This window comes from Ictidomys tridecemlineatus, chromosome 1 (assembly GCF_052094955.1).
Source record: "Ictidomys tridecemlineatus isolate mIctTri1 chromosome 1, mIctTri1.hap1, whole genome shotgun sequence".
NCBI lineage: Eukaryota > Metazoa > Chordata > Mammalia > Rodentia > Sciuridae > Ictidomys > Ictidomys tridecemlineatus.
This window is the reverse complement of record NC_135477.1, coordinates 54,877,873-54,902,158: the sequence shown is the minus strand read 5'-3', so window position 1 is coordinate 54,902,158 and position 24,286 is coordinate 54,877,873. Positions and strand designations below refer to the sequence as shown.

The 24,286-nt window shown below is 31.4% G+C and overlaps 1 protein-coding gene and 1 long non-coding RNA gene across 2 annotated transcripts in view; one reads left to right on the top strand and one right to left on the bottom strand.

The window, feature by feature from the left end:
- Nucleotides 1-20,771, top strand: part of LOC144375918 (uncharacterized) — a 90,842-nt gene extending 70,071 nt beyond the window's left edge. Inside the window, exons 2-3 of the long non-coding RNA XR_013435773.1 lie at nucleotides 12,918-12,983; nucleotides 20,614-20,771. This is a non-coding gene — a long non-coding RNA (uncharacterized LOC144375918). The remainder of the gene's footprint in view (nucleotides 1-12,917; nucleotides 12,984-20,613) is intronic.
- Nucleotides 1-24,286, bottom strand: part of Ctnna3 (catenin alpha 3) — a 1,639,810-nt gene that overhangs the window by 440,064 nt on the left and 1,175,460 nt on the right. The window lies entirely within an intron of this gene.

Below are 24,286 nucleotides of genomic sequence, written 5' to 3'. Positions count from 1 at the left end.
ATGTGATGGTGAAAAAGACCCAATTACTTTCAGCAGAATGCTTTCTTAAAAGTGTATGTATTCTAACTATATAGGGAATTTAAACAACTGTGCTTAAAAGAAGGAAAACAGGGAAGGAAGATTTGAATCAATTCATCATTTTTATTATGTACTCTCCACTCCACACAAAACACATATTTCAGTGACATTTACTACTATTTCACCACTCCTCTTTTAAAGCAGCCTGTATACAAATCAAGTGGATGGGCCAGCTTCTAAACAATATCACATACAATGCTGCTAATAAGAAGCATCAGAGATATTCTTTGAACACTGCTGCTTTTAATATAATTCCAAAAACTTAAATATTGCTTTTCACTCTTAGTTCTTCAATTTGCTGTGGCTTTGAAACTAGGCAAATATTTATTTGAATCTAAAAGATCACTCTAGCCACACTCATATATATAAAAGTGTTTTCACTCATTATTTGCACATTCATTCATCTAACACTTTCAAATTACTTTTAAAAATCTTCATTTTGTAAATATTCATCATTTTTCAAATGGTGGTCTTTGTTTTTATCTCTTTAAAGTATAAAATGAGACTTTACTCATAATTTTCTTTGTATTGAAAGAGTACATGTCATATATTAGTCACCAAATAAAAGTTCCACCATATAATAGAGGGCCACTTGGATCATCCACTTTAGCACACATGGTCAGGTAAAAGCTCTAAAATGGACAAAGGTTTTTCTTCCACGGCCTTCTATTTTTTTTCTAAATTTCTAATATCCTTTATTCCAAACTTTAAATTTTGATTGTTCTTAAGTGATCCAAAATATCCTACCTGACTCTGCCATAAAGGTCCTCTTGATATATAAATATTCATCCCACTCCCCATTTATTTTTTCAATAATACTCCTACTCTTTAGTGAAAATGTCCTTGGCAATCAACATTTAGATTAAAAAATTTCAAACTAAATGTCAATGACTGTAATTCAAATATCTAATGAATGTATTAAACATTGTAAAAGAATAGTGTGCAGTAACCTACCTGAAAATGAATATAGAATTCATACACTGGGATGAAGAGATATTTTTCAATCAAAAAGCACAAGAATCATATTTTTTTCAACAGACTACTGACCTGTAAGTTGAACTAGAATGTTATAAAATAACCTCAAAAGCAACGGCATTTTCATTTTTGCTAATGGCACATTATTCCAAAACAAAATTATGGAATTTCTGGCATTATTCCATCAGTCTAATTGATATTCTATAAAATCTAATTCTGCTGACATTTTCGGAGCATTCTAGTTCTTTCTTATGTACTAAATAGTTAACTTGCTTCTAGAAACATGGTTAAATGAGGATGTCTTCAAATAGGAAACCCCTGGGAAAGTATAAGAAAGGAGAAGAGGTCAAAGAAAATTTTCTGTATTTGGTACAATTTCCCTTGTCCTAACTTTGCTTCAACTAAAATGATTCCTACAGTTTTACTTTACCTCATACCATTCTCCTCAAACTAAATTTTCTGTAGAATTTTCAGAATTTCCTATTTAAAACAAAGTTTTTTTTTTTTATGGCTAAAAATGAACATTTTTTTTTTTTGTGGGTGGGGAGGCTACCAGGGATTGAACCCAAGGGCACTTAACCACTGAGCCACATCCCAGCTAATTTTCCATTTTTTTATTTTTGTTTTTCATTTTGAGGCAGGTTCTCACTAAGTTGCTTAGGGTCTCATTAAATTGCTAAATCTAGCTTTGAATTTACAATCCTCCTGCCTCCACCTCCCAAGCTACTGGGATTACAGATATGCCCTACCATGCCCGGCAAAATTGGGGTTCTTATTAGTTATTGTGGGAAGATTGGAGAGAAAAATAAAATCCCATTAAATCTGTATATATAGCTAAACATTGTATAGTGTGAGATATGAAAGCCATTTTCAAGTTTGCTTTTGTGAAATATAACTTTAAAATGCTTTCATAAACTCTGAGTTCAAAAGATGAACTCTGATGGTACTAATCCCACACTTATCCTATAGGGCATTGTTGTATAGCTGGATTCATTTGAAACAGCAAAATAAAACCGAAGATTGGTAAGTCTCTATTTAAAATTATACTAGGTCAACCTCCTCAAACATGCAATGTCTAAAATTAAGGACCTGATTCACAAAATTAGGAAAGGTACAACCAGGGACCACCCCTTATTCTTTACTGCCTCCTAAGGAAGCCCTTTAAGAGTGTCAGACACTGCCAGGTCTGCCCTTGGGAACCTCTATACTCAGGAAGAACCAAGTGCCCCAGATCTTTCTCACTTCCTCTGTGTCTAGTCATGTTTTCCACTCTTCCAGTGGCCCAGATTGCTTTCTGCTGTTCTGTTTAAGTAATCTATACTTAAAATAGGGAAAAGGCATACATATAGATACTCTTGTATTTTTAAAAGAATTTTCTAAGCCACTGAACAAATTCAAGGATGACTCTGAATCAGATCAAGATTTAAAAAAAAAAAAAAAGATCAGTCTTGGCCTTGGAACAAAATCCTGGCTGAAAATAATGACCTCTCAGGTGGAGTCAAGATCCCAGACCTTCTTACTCTTCACAGTATTTTTCCCCCTTCCTCTTCTTCAGAAAGAAGTCCACTTCTAGTAAAACCAAAGACAACTTTGCTACATTAATTTAGCAACTCAGTACAAATCAAGTGTATGCTACTCCCACTCTGGTTATAGGCCCTAATACTTGCAAACAAGGGTTCTGTGCCTTTATTTCCAAAACAATGGGGTCCATACCTGATCTTTAGTCCAAGTTGAGACCATTCTAAATAGGGGTAGACTCACATATTGCACACAACTTGTTTCTCTATCCCTAGCTGTCCCTGCCTTCTAGAATGATCACTAATAATCCTTGACAAGACCTATCACAGATCATCTGCCAAGATATGCACTTTGCCTGATTCTACCATCACCAGACACTAAACTCCTTTTACCAGCGAAGCATCACTAGCATTTGGAAGGTGAAATCTAGCAATCTGTTTCTAAAACCCTTTCTCAACCTGGTTTTCGCCTTAAAATGCCTGTGTTTGCTAAACCTTGCTCCTTCATTAAACATTTAGAACTAGCAGGACTCTTTTTCTTTAAGTGCATTAAAGTTAGACATAATAGTGCAGTTCATTTTGACAAATTCATAAATGCTATAACATAGTTTGCACCATTTCTGTCCCTAGTATATTCCTCCCCTTGCTTCCTCCTCCTCCAGTTTCTCTTGATGTACTCTATTGATCTTAATTCTACATATTTATTATTTAATTGATATATTACAATTATAAAAGTTTAAATGCATTGCGGTATGTCTATACATGCACCTAGCATAATTTGATAAACTTTGTTCCCCAGTTGTCTCTTTAGCCTCCTCTTTTCCCAACCCTTTGGTCCCCCACTTCTGCCCTACCAGCCTCCCTTCTACTTCCTCTCTTTCTCCTTTTTTATTTGTTTATTTCCTCTAACTTCCACATATGAGAAAATATTCAACCTTTGACTGTTTGGGTCTGGCATTTCATTTAGCATGATGTTCTCCCTCTCCATTCATTTACCACATATAATTTCTTCCACAAAATTTCACATAATTTCTTTCTTCTTTATGGCTGAGTAGAACTCCATTGTGTATATATATATATATATATATATATATATATCTCATTTTTTAAAAAATTATTTGCCTAATGATGAGAACCTAGGTTGGTTCTGTAACTTGGCTACTGTGGATTGTAGTGCTATAAACATTGGTATGCAAGTATTACTATAGTATGCTCATTTTAGTTCTTTTGAATAAATACCAAGGAGTGGGATAGTTGGGTCATATGCCACTTCCATTCCTAGTGTTTTGAGGTATCTCCATAAGTGGTTGTATTCCAAAGTGCTTGTAATAGTTTGCTGTTCCAACCAAAAGGTATAATTGTTATTTTCTCCCCACATCCTTGCTAGCAGTTATCATTATTTGTATTCTCAATGGCCGCCATTCTAACTGGAGTGGGACAAAATCTCAGCATAGTTTTGATTTGCTTCTCTCTGATTGCTGAGAATGCTAAACTTTTTTTTAAAACTTATTTTTGGCCATTTGTATTCCTTCTTTTGAGAAATTTTTAGAACTTTTGCTCATTTATTCCCTGAACAAAAATCAACTCAAAGTGAGTCAAAAACCTAGGAATTAGACCAGACCGGTGATATTTCTAGAAGAAAACATAGAGGCAACACTCCAACACATTGGTATAAACATTGACTTCCATAATTACACTCCTAAAGCTCAAGAAATAAAACCGAGAATCAATAGTTGGGATAATATTAAATTTAAAATCATCTGCACAGCAAAAGGAAATAAGAGTGTGAAGAGAAAGCCCACAGAATAGGAGAAAAACTGAGTCAACTATGCTTCTAAAAGGGATTAATAAATAGAATATATAAAGAACTTAAATGCTTAATACACAAAAATACTTTAAAAAGACTAGAACCAGAGCTGGGGTTGTGGCTCGGTGGTAGAGCGCTCGCGTAGCATGTGCAAGGCCCTGGGTTTGATCCTCGGCACCACATAAAAATAAGTAAATAAAATAAAGGTATTGAGTCCAATTACAACAAAAAATTAAAAAAAAAAAAACCTAGAACCAGAAGGACTCCTAAATACAGGTCAGGCCTCTTATTTTACATAAGTATAGAGGTCTAAGGGTGAAGTTAATCACCAGAGATGACATAGTTTGTAACTGGCTGTGTTAGCTTTTCATTGCTATAACCAAAATCCCTGACAAAAACAAGTAAGTGGAGGAAAATATTTTGATTCATTTTCAAAGGTCAGGAAAGCTCCAAGGCAGAACTTCATGGTGGAAGGGCATGATGGAGAAGTTACTTAGCTCATGGCAATAAGAAAGCAGAAGAGAGAGAGTGGGGGAGGGAGAGGGAGGAAGGGCATGATGGAGAAGTTACTTAGCTCATGGCAATCAGAAAGCAGAAGGGGGGAAGGGACAAATGGGCTAGGGATGAATACAGTACCAAAGACCGCAATTCACAATTTCAGGGACTTACTTCCTATAGACAAGCCCTGAATACCTACAATGCTCATCACCTCTCAGTAAATACAATCAAATTATTTTTTTCCAAATATTTATTTTTTAGTTGTAGTTAGACACAATACCTTTATTTTGTTTGCTTATTTTTATGTGGTGCTGAGAATCGAACCCAGAGCCTTGCACATGCTCAGCGAGCGCTCTAGGGCTGAGCCACAACCCCAGCCCCTAATCAAATTATTAATCTCTCAAGTGAATTAATTTACTGATATGATCATAGTCCTTATGATCTAATAATTTTCTAAAAGCCCTATCTTCAAACCATGTTTCTCATATATGACCTGTTGGTACAGTACAGTTTCAAACCAGAACAAGTTAGAGTTGCAATTAGAATCCCAGACTATGGTTCCTTTCACTACACAATTTGGTGGCTTTAAGGAAAACAAATGACACACCATTTACAGTGGATTAAAAAAAAAAAGATAAAAATAAAGACAGTAGAATAAATATAACATATTTTCCTGCAAACACATATGAAGTTACCTAAGTGAACCTTTCCATTGTGCCCACACACAAGGATGGGGTCCTAATTAGAATAGGATATATCTTTGCTTGTATCATTTTAAAATGGATTCTACTGTCATATGTATCTAGAAGAAACAGTAAAATAAAATTTAAAAAGAACATATTGACTTTTCCAACTTTGGAGTAGGGAAAAGGTGTTGATTTTGAATTTCTTGATTTGTAAGATATGTGACCATAAGCAAATACTTAGCTTCTCTGAGTTTTAATTCCTTCTATCAGTTTTCAAATAATAATGTTATATTTGAAAGCAATGTTTGAAAATGAAGATTTGTTAAAATGCCCAAAATATTTTTTCTGTAATAAAGCAGGACTTCAGTAAATAATAAGTGTCCTCTTTTCCCAAATCCTTTCCCACATCTTAAATAAGCACTGGTACTTAAAATACAGACCAGACTCTTAAGCAAAAAATATAAATCAAGATGTATATATAGGACTAATTTCTTTAAATTATAATCGTAATGAAGCTATTGAGCGTATTCCTTTAACTTAGTTTGATTTTATTTTTCTTTATGGTATATCAAAGCTCTGATACTTATGAGTAAATTTAATTTGTATTATTAACATGTTTATGTTAAAATGTTTTTTTTAAATAATTATCAATATAGTTATATGAATGTATATATTTTACATAAATATGGAATTTGAAAATTTATTTAAACAAATTTGTAAAGATTTACTATCAGATAAGAATAATCTGTGTTGTTGCAACACAGTGCTAGCAAGAAGAACTTCCTAAGCTGAGAACCTACATTTTATTAAAGAAAAATGACAAAAACAAAGGAATTAGAAAAGTAGTATAATTTCAGATCAATATTGTAAAGAAAATAAAGCCACATAAATAACTAGAGACAAATATGATGGAGATGCAATTTTAGATAGGGTATACTTTAGGTTCATTCTTTGGAAAAGATTCTTCAAATGAAAATTGCATGCAAATTTGCTGACTGTGGTCTTCCAGGAGGCACATTTAGCAGGAAATGAGGAAGGAAAAATTGTGCAAAAGAAGATGACCAATAGTGTTCTCAAATGATACTCTGAGGAACTCTGAAACTGGTAAGAATTCTCCAAAAGTGAGGCAAGGAGATGATATATTGCCACATCATCCAGTCACTAACTGTGCCCACTACTTGGAAGGTGGCATAACTTTGGCAAGAAAGTTTCACTTATATCATATTAATGATACAAATTAAATTTCACTTGGTTACATTGTGAATCTAAGTAAAAGAGTAAATATAGTGATAGATCATACAATCTAAGCTAAGACAGGAAACGAAGATAAGGGGTAAAAAAAAAAGTATGCATTAGGTGTGCCATTAAGAGAACAAGTAATTAGGCATGAAGGGTTCTAGACTTCATGACTGGGAAGTTAGCAAGTGGAGGCTAGAGAATGAATCTTAAAACTGAGATTTTTTGAAGGAATAGGCAAGTTTATTGATAAACATGACTATGGGAATGGATGGCTAAACAACATGGAAGAAAAAGTATCTCAGAAATGAAGAGGCTAGTAGATTGGGAGGATAGGTTATCAAATCAGCTGAAGAAAGGTTGATCACACAAAAAAGACATCTGAAAATATAGTAGAAGGTAAATTACAGATGCACACATTAAATTTCTTTAACACTAACCAGTACCTTTTTTTAAAAATTATTCATGAAACATTACCTGGTAAAACCTGAAAATAATTCCATTACTAAATTCTTCAGGAAAAATTTAGGCTAAAGAAAGTCCAGAAAGCTTAACCACTGTAAGATTTCTTAAAGTGTTGAAGACATTAATATCGATTTTATCTATTGAAAGGAAAGATAAAGTACATTGATTTTCCAAATCTTTCATGTGGTTTTATCATAGGACTAGCAATATAAGAAATATACTGAGGAAATAATCAATACTTTGGAAAGGTAGGTCACACAACTCTTGAGACTATAACAATTATGAGTACTCTTCCTTGAAAACTTATATACACTCACACCCACACATATGTTCATAACTTCATATCCTTCATGCAAATTTGGAGGCTTGTCCATGGACCTGAGATTACAAATCTTTACCCTCCAATTCTTGCTATTAATGGACCAGGACTTTCAACATCATCTGAATGCTTCTTTTATTTGCAAAATCTCAGTCCCACCCAGATTTAATGAATCACAATCTACATTTTTAAAAAGATTTCCAGGTCATTTGTCTTTAAATGTGAAAAGCTTGCTTTAGAAGCATATAATTTCCATATTCAATAAAAAACAAAAGAAAAGATGTTTTTACATTGCTAGACAATTGCTAAAATTTCAACATTGCTCTGAATTTCCCCCAAACTTTAAAGTGAGTAAATCTAGGCTCTTCTAATATTTTGCCTTTTTATGAAACAAATACTGGTAAAACAGCATTAACTATTAGTTATCTCACTGGTGTAAGCAACAGAGCTTGAAAAGGTATCCTCTTGAACCTTAAAACTACTACTGCATGACTTATAAAGGCATAGAAATGTAATCTCAAAAGCTTTCGTATTTCCTTACAAGATTAAACAACCATGTAAATCCATTATCTAGAAGGTTAGATATAAATGTCAGTTCCTAGGTGTCCCATCACAGAGAGTGCCAGTTCATAATAACAGAGAGAACACAAGTTGTTTCCTCAAGAGATTTATGTTTCAATGCAATCTCACATATCCAGATACCCACAATCAACAATAGGTACCACTTTATCTACCAAAAAAAATGATATTTAAAATATGAAATGGGGAGATAAAGAAAAAAATGCAGAAAGATAGTCCCTGTGTATTAAATCTTCATGGCTAAGTTCTGCTGCTGTTTGATATAATCAGTCTAGTGCTTCTTTTCTTGTAGCTGTATCTTTTTAAGAGAAAAAACTGGTTGATTATTTTGTTTTTCTAAATTTGTTCCATTTTTTAAATTTATTTGTAAAACAAAAGAACTATTAAAGCATTTCAACATTTTAAATATGTTCAAAACAAATTCTCAGGTCAAGAAATTTAGTTCAAAAATGGGTTTTACAATTCATCAGAGCTTCATGATAAATGTGATATGGATATGAGAAAAATGAATTCAGAAGTAAAATGTTAAAATGTACCCTGCTGGTTCCAATTCTTTGAAGAAGTAAGCAGGGCATGAATTGTATTTTTCAAGATTGAATTTCTACAGATTGCCATTTCTGGGGCCCTGAATTCATGCCATCATGAACCATTCAATATTAAGATTTCTCAACTGATCTGTAGAGGTGAAAATTATACAAACATATTGTTTATTTTAGATTATTAGCTTTAATTTTTTGTCTTCATATTGTGTGTGTGAATGTCTGTGTATGTATGTGTGTATGTAAAAATGTGAAATTAGCTTAATTCTTTTCCTCTTTCTGACAGCTATGAATTGTAATCCTTAAAGTTCTTAAATAAGTAATTTATTTGACTTTAGTTGTAATCAATGGTTTCTATAGCTGCTTTATTTTTAATATTGGTGACAAATTGCTTAGAATGAGACTGATATGAACACTTTAAAATATTTAATATTCTGTTCATTAATTCTTGCTAAGTGATTAAGCCCATTTTCTTAAGGATACATCATTGAATTGATTTTCCATCATTTAATATATTTTCCTTTAATCCCTTTTCAGTTTCTCTATATGATTCTCAAATCAAAGCCTGATCAGTTTCTAACAAACGAACATTAATATTCTCTTTTATATATGCTCACTTCATGTATATCATTGACATTCGTTTGTTCCCTTCAAAAACAAGAAGCTGTTCCTCTGTTGTTGAGTGATGCTTTTACCATGAATTGCATATACTTTTCTGATGTGAATTTGTTCCAGATAAATTCTGTTTATGACTCATCATTGCACTCACCACTTTGCTTTTTTTCCAAGTCACTTAATCTAGTCTCAGAAAGGTGAATTTCAGAAAGATGGATTTTCCTTTTAAAAAGTTTGTTTACATATAGTAGCTAGGGGGAGCTATAATTCATTCATCTTTTCATCATCCATCTCTACACCTGGGGGAGGTTTTATAGATCCTGGCCAACTCTCCAGCTTCTCCTAACAGAAATTTCAGAGCCTCTTTTAATGAATAAGACCACTTTAAAAATACTGATCCTACTTCCACATGATGTTCAAAGGTCTAACATTCTATATGCTTCCAGATTACATCAGGTGAGCTTTAATTTTTACATCTTCATATAGTGTGTGTGTGTGTGTGTGTGTGTGTGTGTGTGTGTGTATAGATGTGTAATTAGCTTAAAATTTTTCCTCTTTCTGAAAGCTGTGAATTGAAAGACTCATGTCAACCAATTTTATCATGGAGCTTTATATTCGTATGGAGTCTTCAAATACTTCATAGAAAACTGGGAATAATCTTGAATATTTGTTAGATTTGACTAGGAAAATCACAAAGGTTTCATCTCCTTTGCCAGGAGAAAAGATAGAAGAATAAATTTTTGACAACTATGAATTCAATTTCTTGAATATTTGCTAGCTTACTCAGGTTTTTTATTTCATTTGAGTTTATTTTAAGAATCACATTTTATTTCAAGAGAATTGTCCATTTCATCTAAATTTTCAGATATATTGAGGTTGTACTCCTTAAAGGTTTTCATCATAACCTCAAATTACTTCTGTTGTTCTTTACACTTCTCAGAGAAAAAAAAATGCTTAAACAATGCTTTCCCTTTTCCTTAGTTTTAAATAAAATAATTAAACAGTATTTATTTTTCAGTTATTACAGACATATGTATTCCACAGGTTATGAAATGGCTTTTCATTGTCTCTCAGCTCTACATATTTTTTTTCTTTCCATTTAAAGAGTCCCTCTTAAACCTGTTAGGAATAAATTTCTTTGTTTTCAAACACATTATCCTACAGTTTTATTGCTGGTGTATAATTTCATCATATTGTGTTAATAAGCTTACAGGTCTTAACAAGCATCTTGACAAGTGAGGCACTAATCACATATTGCTGTAAGGGAAGGAAACAGAGAACTGTAACTTACATTAGGTCTCCTACTTGGAAAAGGACAGGCTTGTCCTCCTTCTCAGTAGTCTTCTGCTGTAATAGACTTGGCAGTAGAAATAGGTAAGTAGAAATACGTCAGTAAAAATAGGTTAGGCTAACAGAGATAGTTCCTTTGTTTCCTTTAACCCCTGAGATGAGTGTCTAGATCATTAGGCTGGGCTTTCAAGACCACTTTAAAAAAATATGGAGCATTTAACTGTTCTTTATTCACAACTTTGTATAGAAGATTTATTTTTTTATATATATCAAGATGTTTGATTTATTTTCTTTCACACGTGGACAATAGCCAGAATTTAGAAGATGCAGTTATTAACTACCTTCTCCCAGGTATTAATGAATGGTATTCTTCTGTCATAATTATCACTGTATATTATTGTTTTAATTTTGTTTTTCTATATGTGTTTAGTTTTAATTTTTAACATAAACTAAATAAAAATGCATATTCTAGGATTGTGGTAAGCACTAAATGAGTCCAAATTCATTTTCCTTTATGGGAAGAAACACACACTGAACCCTGAAAAAACCTGCTCCAGGGAATCCAGGAGAGCTGAGAGCTAATCTCTAAAGCACCCCTTTTAGTTGAATGGCTCATACTTCAACGAATTATTTGTTTTTATTTATATGAACTTCCTCAAAACCCAAAGATGTTTCCTTTCAAGAGACTGCAACTGTAGATGTAGGATTCTGTTTTCTTCTTTTCTGCTGATTCTCTGTCCCTGTTATTTCTCCCTCTCCTTTCCTTCTTTTCTTTTTGTTGTTGTCTTTTTCTATGACCAGATCCAAGATGGCTCTCCCCTCTGCTAGAAGATTTTTATTCAAAGATTTTTTTTAAGGTAACCCTCAACATCTTCTATCAGTGTTCTTTTACTTATATTTTGCTTGCATAAACCTCAAAAGAAATATGAAAAAATGGTATCCCTTGTATATTTTTAAGACAAGATATATAACATTTTTCCAAGTTTTAAAAGTTGCAAAGGATTCTATTTATAGACATTGTATATGTTAATTTTCAAATTGTATAAGAAAAATTTGAACAAGATAATGAAATATTTATGTTCATTATTAATTCAACTGTTGATAGATATTGGTAACTTAGAACTCTTATGGTCATTTCTAATTTTTAGTTAGTACATGTCCTTTGGCATACATATGCACATATTTCTGATGGACATATACCTAGAAATAGAATTATTGGGTCATATGTACTTATATATTGTTTTAATTATATTTTTAAGTGTTTTTCACTTTAAGCTGTTTTAAAATAATAAAACTATAGGTTTATTTAAAGTCAGTAGTTATATATATTTCCCAATACACTTTAAAAATTTGTTGACTACTTGCTGAAGAATATATTAATAAGCATCTGTGGGTTGAAACTCAGTTTTTTTAATATTTAGAAATGTTTCTATTTTGCCTTCACTCTAGAAGTATATCTTAGCTACATGTTACATGCCAGACTGATAATTTCATACAAAACTTTTAAGCCATTTTCTTTTTAATTGCTTTGATGTTAATGAGGTAGGATACAAAAAGAAAAATAGGTAGAAATGAGGCAAAAAGAAAGGAAAAAGACATATGATTTTAAGGTTATATATACCTTTACCAATCTATCACTCTCAAAGTCAGTCTGTCTCACAGGTCTGTCACTCCCAAATTTCTGGGAAATTTCTGTAAAACTTAGAGTTATTATAAATTCACCCACTGGGGCTGAGGATGTGGTTCAAGCAGTAGTGCGCTCGCCTGGCATGCGTGTGGCCCGGGTTTGATCCTCAGCACCACATCAAAAACAAAGATGTTGTGTCCGACGATAACTATAAAATAAATATTAAAATTCTCATTCTCTCTCTCTCTCTCTCTCTCTCTCTCTCTCTCTCTCTCTCTCTCTCTCTCTCCCCCTCACTGTTTCTTTAAAAAAAGTAAAATAAAATAAATTCACCCACTTATGAAAACTATCTTGTGCATGATCCACTAATAAATCAATTAGAGAGAGTTATGACATTTTAAGAAACCTATGATTTAGGAGTCTTTGCAACATTATCTTCTGATCAAATAATGGTGACAGTATTGGCCTAAGAATTCTATCATCCTCACATACCTTCCAATGTCCAGCTCTCACCAAGTGTCCCTTAAAAGCAGAGCTGAGAATTCCAATACCACTTCACACTCACCAGAGGTCTTCATTGTCCCTTGAAGGTAGACATGCTTTCTTGAATAAACTGGTATATTCTAAAATTCTAGCACTAACATCAAGGATGCCACTTGTTCTGAGTTGATTTCCCCACTTTTCAGGAACTTTCTGAGGACCCTCTTCCAGTGATATTAAGTCATCTACTGCCAGTCTCCTGCAGACTCTGGGTAAGCACTTCATTTTTCTTTCTCTTAGGTTTTAGAATAGTGTCTTCACATTAGCTTTTTAGATTCTCCATGATATGGTCATTTTAGGATTTTATTTATTTATTTATTTAGCCCTTTTTATGGGATTCAAATTTAAAGAATCATCTCACTCTTCAATCCTATGAGATTTTCAGTCGTATGTCTTTTTAAAATATGTTTTTCTTTGCCAGGCTCCCTCCTATCAGAAACATATTGAAATCTCTCAGTCTCGTTTCTTATCTTTGATTTTTTTCCCCCTATATATCTGTTTCAGCTCTTTGTCCTGTATTTTTGATGAGTTACTTATTTCTATCATTCATGTCATTAATATTGTCTAATATTGTTTTATTCAAATTTACTTTGTCTGTTGATTATTTTTATTTTAACTTTGTTTTATTCTCTCAGAGGTCCCCAAGTCAATCTAGACTTTTGATACTTATTTTCCTCATCGGGTCCTCGGTTGCATTCAACTTGTTTTGCCCCAATTTCTATCCATAAAAAATAAGGACAAAAAATACAGTGGAATGAATCTGACATAATTTTTCTATATACATGTATGAAAACATCACAGTGAATCCTGCCATCATGTACATCCACAAGAATGGTTTCCCATCTAGAATAAGATATATTCCATGCTTGTAAAATTATATCAAAATGGATTCTACTATCATGTATAACTTAAAAAAAATAAACCAATAATTATTTTAAAAAGGAAAAACTGAATCATGGGGGTAAAAAGGAGCAAAAACTCTACTCCAAAGATCAGCCTGTCCTTGATTTTAGTTCCCTCACACTGCTAGGTTTCTTTTCAGTTTTGGATGCACAAAGGTATTTATCTTCATTTTTTTCCTTTCTAGTCATCATTTGTGTTACTCTTTTATTGTTGTATTTTCATTAGGAACACACAGTGTCGTCCTGGCTTATGCTCCTTTAATTGTATTGGCATTTTGCCTTCCCAGGAGCTCCCTTAGAGATGGAAATGTTTTATTAATCTTCATATCGCCAGTGTCTTAGTAATTTGAATTTATGTAGTAGGTACTCAGTAAAGGTTTGTTGACTGAATGAATGAATTTTAGTAATATGGATGATGTGTTCATATGAAGAGAGAAAATAAACCCACCTTTTCAGTGGCAATATGGAAGTTTTAAGGGAATTGCTATAATTTTACTATTGTAAACAGAAGTATAACAATGATAAGACATTTCAGTAAATGTTTTAATATCTGCATTGTGATAATATATTTCATATAATTTGAATACTCTGACTTTTCTGTTATTGTCTATGCTGGTTTTGAGTAATTTAAATATGTCTGGAAATACATTAGAACATAATGACAAGAAATGTGTGTTGGTTAACCTTAAAAAAACTCTAGCTAAATAAATCCCTGATGCTATAAATCGTAACATAAATTAATCCATAGTGATATTACAAGGATAAAAAAGAGAAGATTCAGCTTTCCAAAGAAGTCCCATATAAAGGAAATCCTCTAAATCCTCTTTGGCTGATTGAATTTCTCTTTTAATGTATCCTCAGGTAAATAGCAAATGACATGAATAATTGTATTTTATTTAAATGTAAATTGTTATTTTTAAAAAGAGGATTTTCCTCCCCTTGAGATAAAAATTTCATTATCCCTAAGATCACATCTTTGGAATTAAGAACTAACACAAGACCAATATCAAATAACACAAAAATCAACCTCATCTGTACATTTTTTTTCTAAGTGCTGCCATAAATTCTCAGCTATATGTCTTAGTAAAGTACAATTGCTAATGTATTTCATAAAATGATGTTTCCGAACAATTTCATTTAAAGCATAGCTCCATATTAGATATGGAGTATCTGTGAAATACTAAAATTGTTATGTTCGCTTTTATTCTAAGTAGTATGCCACTTTCAAATGTGGGTTCTTTTGAGGACTGACACATGTTTTTCTGGGTTCCATGAATTTCTTGCCCAATATCAAATTTTATTTGGTAACTTTAGAAGCATTTTCATAAATAAACCAAACCATTGTTTATTTTGACAATACCAGAATTCATTTAATGCCTGAATACCTGAGTACAACTACCAATTTGCTAATATTGCTACTACTAGTAGCAAACATTTGAGAACTTATTGCATGTCTAAAACTTTATTAACCATTTAGTTCTTCCATTTAATTCTATCAAGGCCCTTTGATATAGATACTATTATTTATCCCACTTACAAATGAGGCAACTGAAACACAGGGAGCTTACTCAGACAATAAGTAGTAAAGCCAGGATTTCAACTATGGTAGTTTTATACCAGAGCTTTCAGAACTACTGTTCACTATTAATGCATTTGTTTCATGAAGACTAATTCAAATATGACTAATTGAAAACAATGGGTCAAGATAGAATAAGATAATTATTCAAATTATCTATCAACTCAAAAAGAGTTACATGAAATATATGACTTCTCTCAGTCTAGATCAAGATTTGAATTCAAATTGCATTTGGATGACAAAGAAATTACTAAATAATATAATCAGTGGTGCAGTTAGAATTAGTCAAAACTCTTATTTATTATTTCTATAGAAAATAAAGTCCCTTAACCTCTTTGAATCCTGACTTTTGCACAAGAAACATAGAAATAATATTCTGACTCTAACTTGCTGTTTTAAAATTACATGGGATAACATAATTTTAAGAAGGGCTTTCTATAAATTATAAATTTATACATATTATTCAGCTAAAAGGAATCTTTCTAGGATCTCATATAATATTGGATATTTCTAATTATAAATCTGATAAAAATTAGCCAAGTCACACTAAAGGATTTAAAAGATAACTAAGTGATTTGAATTTATGTAGAAACAATATCTAAAATATACCACTTCTTTATGGAAAAACAATATCTAAAATATACCATTCTTGTGAACATACTGTTTTTTTTTATGGTTGTATTTTTGGCTGTTTTCTTTAGAACTAATTATATAAAATTAATGCAGGAAGAATAAAAGATGACTCTTATCCTCATACCAACAGGCCATCTTCAAACCAATAGGCTCAACTCAATGGGCTAACAATAACTGGATTTAGATACCTTATCCATCTAATTACCAAGTCATTACTCACATTATGTTTCCCTTTCTTAACTGGAATAAAATGCAAGTGATAGCTATGGAAGATCTAAAAAAAAATGTATACCATTTTGAGGAATGATGAAACTAGTATGTTTTCAGAATTAATGCTGTGGCAAAATTAAAAATAGGGCAAATAAATATTTAGGTAAAAGATATGCTATAGAGAAGACTTTCATAATCATAAAGGAGATGTAAGAAATCAATAGATAAATTAAGCAAAAACAGTTGTAGGAAAATTGGAAATTAAAACAAAAAATTTGTTTACCCCCATATTCTTATGACAACACCACCACCAATAAAACCAAGTGAAATATTTTAAAAATTTAAGAAAGTTCTAAAGTACTTCAATTTTTCTACTTATTATATCAAATATCTGTGTTTAAATTTGAAGAAAAAATTCACACCCTGAAAGCAGTTAAAATTAATTCATGTTAAAAATGTATCATCAAAACCTAACAGCTCACCAAAAGAAATATTTGTAGCAAATAAAAAATTCAAACATTATTTATTTTTTTTAAAAAATTATAGATAAAGAAGCAAAGTATTAAAAGGAGAGAAGACACACACAAACAGATAAATGTTAGGGGTGTGAGATGATGATTAATCTCATTGACCATTTAAAAATTCTAATTAAAGGAACAAGTAAAGGTTATTTTTTTAACCCACTAAATTTTTAAAAGAATGTTCAAACAGTAATATCCAGTTTGGGCAAGGATGTGAAAAAATGAGTACACTATGATGATTGGAAATATGTCAAAACCGGGGAAAACTCATACATTTTGAGCTAGTAAATTAATTTCTCAGAATGCATTAAATAAGCCTGAATATTGTGAAATCCCATATGAAAGCATTATATTTACTGATTAGAAAGGCCTGAATTTTGAAAAATAAGAAAATTCTAAGAAAATATAATTCATTGATTTAATAGTATTCTACAAACCCTTCAAAATTATTTTTGTAACACTGAACTGACATGAAATGGTACTTTGAATTTACAAGAATTATATCAAAAAAGAGTGATACAAATTATTAATAATATTATTAATAGATATGTTATAATTCAACTTTTATGAAATATATTCATAAGAAAAATAATTAAAAGCATACCAATTTTATATTTGGAAGGTGATATGGATGGATATTTGGATATTTCCAAATCTCTTTCCAAATAGCTTATGGATATTTTCTAATCTCTTCCTTCCAAAATGCTTCTATCATTAAAATAATTGCACGAAGAACTGGAATAAAATAACTAATAGATGATTGTAATAAACAGAAAAGAGTTTAATTTTTTTAAATTTTTAATTACTGAACTCAAGTCAAGTACTTTACCTCTAAACAGCACCCCAGTCCCAAAGATTTGAAATTTATTTTAATCATTAATTTTGTAGACTATAATTACTTCCTAAGGAATAATAAAGGATTAGAATTTGCATATTTCTGAATATTTTGACTTTCAAATTCTGTTATTTAGAATCTCAGAGATTCAGTGGATAAACAATTAGCTAAATTAAAATGAAGCAAATAAAAATGTAATTTTTTGTACAGCATACATATTGAACATTAGATCTAGCATAATCAGCTCCAATATAAGACTATTTAGGTAATAAACAAAAATACTTATTTTGTGAAAGTCTTAAATTAGGCCACTAGAAAAAAAATAAAAATTCTAAAATGGAAGATTAATTTTCACGTCAACAACAAAGTTTATCAGGATAAAATGTTACATTGCATTAGAAAGAACATTAAATCAAATATCAATAAATGGGACAGCATCAAACTAAAAAGCTTCTTCACAGCAAAGAAAACAAACAAGAGGTTGAGGAGAGAGCTTAAAGAATGGGAGAAAATCTTTGCCACCTGCACCTCAGATAGGGCATTAATTTCCAGGATATACAAATAACTCAAAAAACGTAACACCCACCCCAAAATAAAAACACAATCAATAAATGGTCAAAGGAACTAAACAGATATTTCTCAAATGAAGAAATATGAATAGTTAACAAATAAATAAAAAAAATTCAACATCTCTAAAAATTAGAGGAAATGCAAATTAAAACTATACTGGAATTTCATCTCACTCTAGTCAGAATGGTGATTATTAAGAATACAAATACAATAAATGGTGGCAAGGATGTTGGGAAAGGGTTCACTCCTACATTGAGATTGCAAATTGTTACAATGGCTCTGGAAAGCAATACGGAGATTCCTCAGAAAACTAGGAATGGAACTACTATTTGACCTAGTCATGCCACTCAGAACTCTACTTGGTTATCAATTTCAATATATCAATAGAATTTAGATCATTGCTAGTTTGGGCTATTAAATCAATTTTTTAATGAGCATTATTATCCATATATTTTTTGCAATTACATTTCTATTTCAGATATCTGAAGGTAAAAATTAATGTGAGCTAAACTGAGTTCAACATGACTGTCATGAAAAGATGTTCTCTTTTTGTGATTTAAAACATTTTCTTTGATTATTAGTAGAGAATGTACATATTTATTTACATGCATTGGATCTTCTTAATCTATTAGCTGTCTTGTTATATATGCTTTTTAGTGAATATTTTCAATGGTTTATAGTATTTCATATATAATTTATATAATTTTATAATTTCAATTTTTTACCACTGTGCCTATTGTAAACATGGAAAAACATTTTGTGTCAGTAACTTATTTATATTATCTTGCTCACTACAAGTTTGAAATGCTGATGAAATTTAATCTGTCAATTTTTCCGTATGGCTTCTGGCAAGATCATTCTAAAAATCAGTCTTTAGGTGGCCTTCAAAACTGTCCATTCCAAAGCCTTTGAGACAAGAATACTGTACTGGTTAAGAGCATCTAGTCCACAGCCAGATTTTCTAGATTTAAATTCTGTGCCACCCTCATTTTAGTAGGTCTGTTCAATAAGTGGGTATAGTTTCTTGGGTACATTTGGATTTTCAGCTCATCTATAAGTTGGATTTGTAAAGGGCTTAGAAAAGGGCCTGAAATGTGTTAAGTACTGCATAAATGTTTGCTAATATGTGATTCCTTCAAACATATTTTCTACTCTAAGTAGATGCATCTGTATCTATTTCCAAAATGTATACTTCATATCAAAATTTATCTTAAATTGTTCTAATTTGTTAATAACCCAGTGACTGCCCATTCTGTACTTCCCTAACACCAAGCCAGGCACATTAATAAATATGTTTCCTTTTCTTGTGGAACTTAGTTGAATATTGGAAAGAGTGATGTTACAATGTAATAATTGCTAGCAAAGAGAAAACTGTTAACAATAGATTGACTTCTTCAGGTCTGGGAAGTGTTTTGTTCCTTGAGTAAATTATGCTTCTGTTAAAGTCTAAATGAAAAAAACTGTTTTCTATAAAAGGAGAAAGACAGGCTATTGATGCAAATTTAGTAGGCTGAGAATATGGTTCAGTGGTAGAACACTAGCCTAGTATGTATAAGGCCCTCAGTTTGATCCCCAGCACTACAGAAAACAGAAGACAAAGACATGCAAATTTGGCTAGGTAAAATTAATGAAATTATAGGCTCAAATCATTTTTAACTAGCTTATAAGGCTAGTCTTATAAATAAGGCATTTTTAAACAAGGTTTCCAAATATTGTTTCACAATTCTGTGTTTAAATAAGGAAGAATTCCTTCACTTCAGTTATTTGTATGAATTACATAACACATATATTTGTGAATGACTTTTCAAAACTCTGGTCTTGAATTTAATTTTTCTCTGCTTATTCCCTTTCAGATACATTCATTGTACACTTAAATATATTATGATGTTTCTCTACAATATAAAAAAAATGTTTCCAATATAACTTTGTTTCAATACATGTGTAGTTTAAATTAAAACTCAGGTGGAGGGCCATCTTATTTATATCAAGGGCAGGTTGATGGCTGTGCATTTGCCAAATTCTAAGTCAAGCTAGATTTTGGTATCTGAAGTTCTTTTGTAAAGCAAGAATTATAACAGGAAGAGATTTAGATTCAATTGCTGCCATCTAAATTGGGACACCTGGAAAAGAAGATGACATTTTCTTCATCTATCTTTTCCACCGCTTTCATATTTCTCAGATTTGGCAGAAACAACAATAGAAAGATGAGCTTGGATGACAATAAATTTGTATTTGTCTCTTTTTATGGAAGATTTATTAGTTTACTTTTTATTTATTAATTTTTTTACCTTTGAGAATTAGAATTTTTTGTCCTTAGAATGTAATGGATAAATAATACCACCCAGTGTGGTACAGGAAAAACCTCAGTACCTAAATTAGGTGCTGCTAAGGAAATTATTTTGTAAAAATAAATTTTAAAATTCTAAACAACATGTGGATTAAAATGACTAATAAGATAAAGGATGATAGAAATGGGTTAGAGGAGTTTAAAGAAGATGAGAGTGTACTGAAATGGAATAGCTATATCCACAATTTATGAGAAAATTCCATGAAAACTGCAATTTTATTATTATTATTATTATTAATCTTTCATAGTGCTGACTGGAAACTTACACTGGGTGTAAATGCTAGCCACTGAAGAAGGAAGAGTGAAGACATGTGAATGAACTAGCCTTCTGAATACCAGAGACCTGTGCTTGGCCTTTAACTATAGACACTATGTAAAGGTACAAATTATATGAAACAAATTGGCATTTTGTTTTTCGGTGTGATTTTTGTCACTTAAGACAATTGAAATTAGAGAGATTTTTATATTGATAGTTTTAGCTTAATATATAATGTTAATTAAGATTTCAAATGAATGTCACTGGAAAGCTTTTTCAGTTCCAGGAAAGGCTGTGATTTGGGGGCTCATATAAATTATAAACATCAGCAAAAGGCATAACTACTACATTACCAAAGGGCATTCATCCAGAAAAGCTAAATTCTAGAGGACACCATCATCTAAGGAAAACCATTTAATGACTTGGAGTCTAGTAACATAGCTTTTAAAATAATAACATATACTAAAGAGTATTAATCTGCTATTTTTGTACCAAAAAAAATACATTTCTTTTGATCCCCATCTCTATGAAAATGGGCATACTAAGTTAACAAATAACACTAAAATACTGAAAACTCTATAGATCTTCTTCTAAGTTCACTTTTTTTATAGCTAATTGTTGCAATATGTTTTTCTTTTACTGGCCATTAAAATGCTGCTGACCATCAAAATTTAAAACTTTCTATCACTCCCAAGTTCCATTCTATAGTTTAGAGAAGAAAGAAAGCAGTAAAGAATCCCACATAACTCATATAATGGTCAAACATCTTAAAAGCATGAGATGGTTTTAGAAATTCATAAAATTTGAGTTCATTTTGTTATTTTATATTTTATAGCTATACTTAATGCACATGCTATAAGGTTTCTGCTATTTTTCCAAGATATACATTTTGCTTGGGGTGCTAATATAAATACAACTTGTATAGGGCTGGTATTGTGGCTCAGTGGTAGAGTGCTTGCCTAGCATGCACGAGGCACTGGGCTCAATCCTCAGCACCATATAAATGTAAAATAAAAATATTGTGCCCACCTAAAACTAAAAAAAAAATTATAAAAATACAACTCGTATACACAAACTGTAACTTGAAAGTGAATATAATCTATATCACAATAGCTTCTTGTTCTGTGTCCCTTGTATAATATAGTCAGGTTTTAGACCTCACTTACATTTTATTAATATTAAGAGACCACTATATGGCAAAACACTAAGTCTCCCATTTTAGCTTTTTCAGAAATAAAATGGTAGGTACCCATTTCACATTGAATAAGTAGATAAAGATGATATAAGGGAACATCAGAGAATAGAGCAAACAATTGCATTTTGTAACAGTGGAGAGGCTATTCCTTAGAATATTTACACTTAAAAGAAATATCTTGATCTGCTATCTCACTCCTTAAGAAAGAGCAATGGAAGAAAAATGTGCCAGACTTCAGACCCTATTGTAACAATATTTGAAATGTTATCATATTTCCTTACTATCTAGTTACTTGGCTGAAAATTAATCATTCCTTCTTTTCTAAATAAAATTTTCTGAAGTAGATTTGTAAAGATTTCTGATTAGCACAATTACTTCAGCCACAACTTACTTTCTAACCCACAAGTCTAGCTTGAAACCAGGGGCACTTAACCACTGAGCAAAATGTCAGCCTTTTTTAAAGTTGCTCAGGTTATTGCTAAATTGCTGAGGCTGGTTTTGAACTTGTGATCCTCTTGCTTCAGCCACTGGAACGACTGGGATTACAGGCTTGTGCCACCATGACTAACACAATTCTAGCTTTTCTGAAGGTAATGTAAAACAAAAATAAAACTGTTTTTCTAATTTTTACATTTATCGACAATACAGTTATGGATTGGTCATTTGTTCTGTCTGCATTTCAGTTTCCTCCAATATAAGTGGGAGTTAAAAATAATAGACAACACATAGAGCTTTTGAAAAGATTAGGTAATACCACATACATGCACACATATATGCGTACTCTAACATGTAGTAGTATGTTGTCTTATATAAAACAGTCATTGATTGTGTGTAAAACATAGGGACAATTAATGAAAATAAAACAGATATAATTTTAAATACTTAAAACTATAAGAAAAGACTGATTTCTTGTATTTCTGTTTTTATAAAAATCTACTCAAAATTCAAAACAAATATTTTTCTGTGGCTAATGTCAATATTTTTACCACATAAATGGTAACTCCTGTTTTTTTATATTCTTTTTTAAAATTTGTTTTAATTTGATACACATGACAGTACAATGATCTTGACATATCATACATTTGAATCAGATGGTGTATAATTTCTCATTTTCCTGTTTTTTTAAACATTAAAAAAACAATGTTTTTTAAACATTGACAGGGTCAAACACTTAATGGTTTAATCAACTACCTTATCTGCAAGCATGTTCCTCAGGATAGTTCAAAATTTCTGACTGTGTGTCCAAATAATTCTTCATTATAAAGGTCTACTTAACAATAAATTTTAGTGAGGATGTGGAGAAAAGGGTACACTCAACATTGGTGGTGGAACTGCAAACTGGTGCAACCAGAAAACTTGGAATGGAACCACCATTTGACTCAGTTATCCTACTCCTTAATATATACTCAAAGAACTTAAAATCAGCATAGTCAATGCAATAGCCACATCAATGTTTACAGTAACTCAGTTCACAACAGTCAACCTAGGAAACCCACTAGGTACCCTTCAAGAGATGAATGGATAAAGAAAATGTGGTTTATATACACAATGGAATATTACTCAGCCATAAAAAAATAATGATCTTATGACTTTTGCCAGTAAATGAATGATCTGGGGACGATCATCCTAAGCCAAATAAGCTCATTCCAAAAAACTAAAGGTTGACTGTTCTCTCTGATATGTGGATGTTAACACATAACAAGGATGGGAGTATAATAGAAGTTCAGTAGATTAGACAAAGTGGAATGAAGTGAAGGGAGGGGGACAGGAATTGAAAAGACCATGGAATAAATCTGACTTAACTTTCTTATGTCAACATATGAATACACCACCAGTGAATCTCCACATCATGTACAATCACAAGATTGGGTTCATAATTAGAATAAGATGTACTCCTTGTTTGTATAAATATATCAAAATATACTCTACTATCATGTATAACTAGGAATAATAAATATAAAAATTTTAAAAAGTTTTAAATGATATTTTATGCTTATAGGGTAATAACATTGAAACCAATATCCTATTACATGAGTGTATTACTTCTTTGTTTATTGTGTTATGTACCTGGTCTTAAATTAGTATTATACTTACTGTTTAGACAGTTTAGGATTTATAGCAATATTGAATAAACAATACAGTCTTCAGTGTGTATCTTGTCCTTTGATCCTCTGGGCAATGTCTCACAGAGCAGAAGGTTTTAATATTTGAATATTTAAAAAGTCCATCACAGATAGTACAGCTAGCTTACCAATTCTTCCTTTCATGAATCATGAATTTAGTGTTATATATAAAAAAGTTATTTCCAAATTCAAGACATCTAGATTTTCTTTTATGTTACGTTCTAAGAATTTCATAATTTTGTGGTTTGCATTTAAGTCTATGAATCCTTCTGAGTTAGTTATGTAAAGCCTATAAGGTAAGGCTGTAAGATTTGCATGTAGATTCATTCTTTTTAATTTGGATGTGC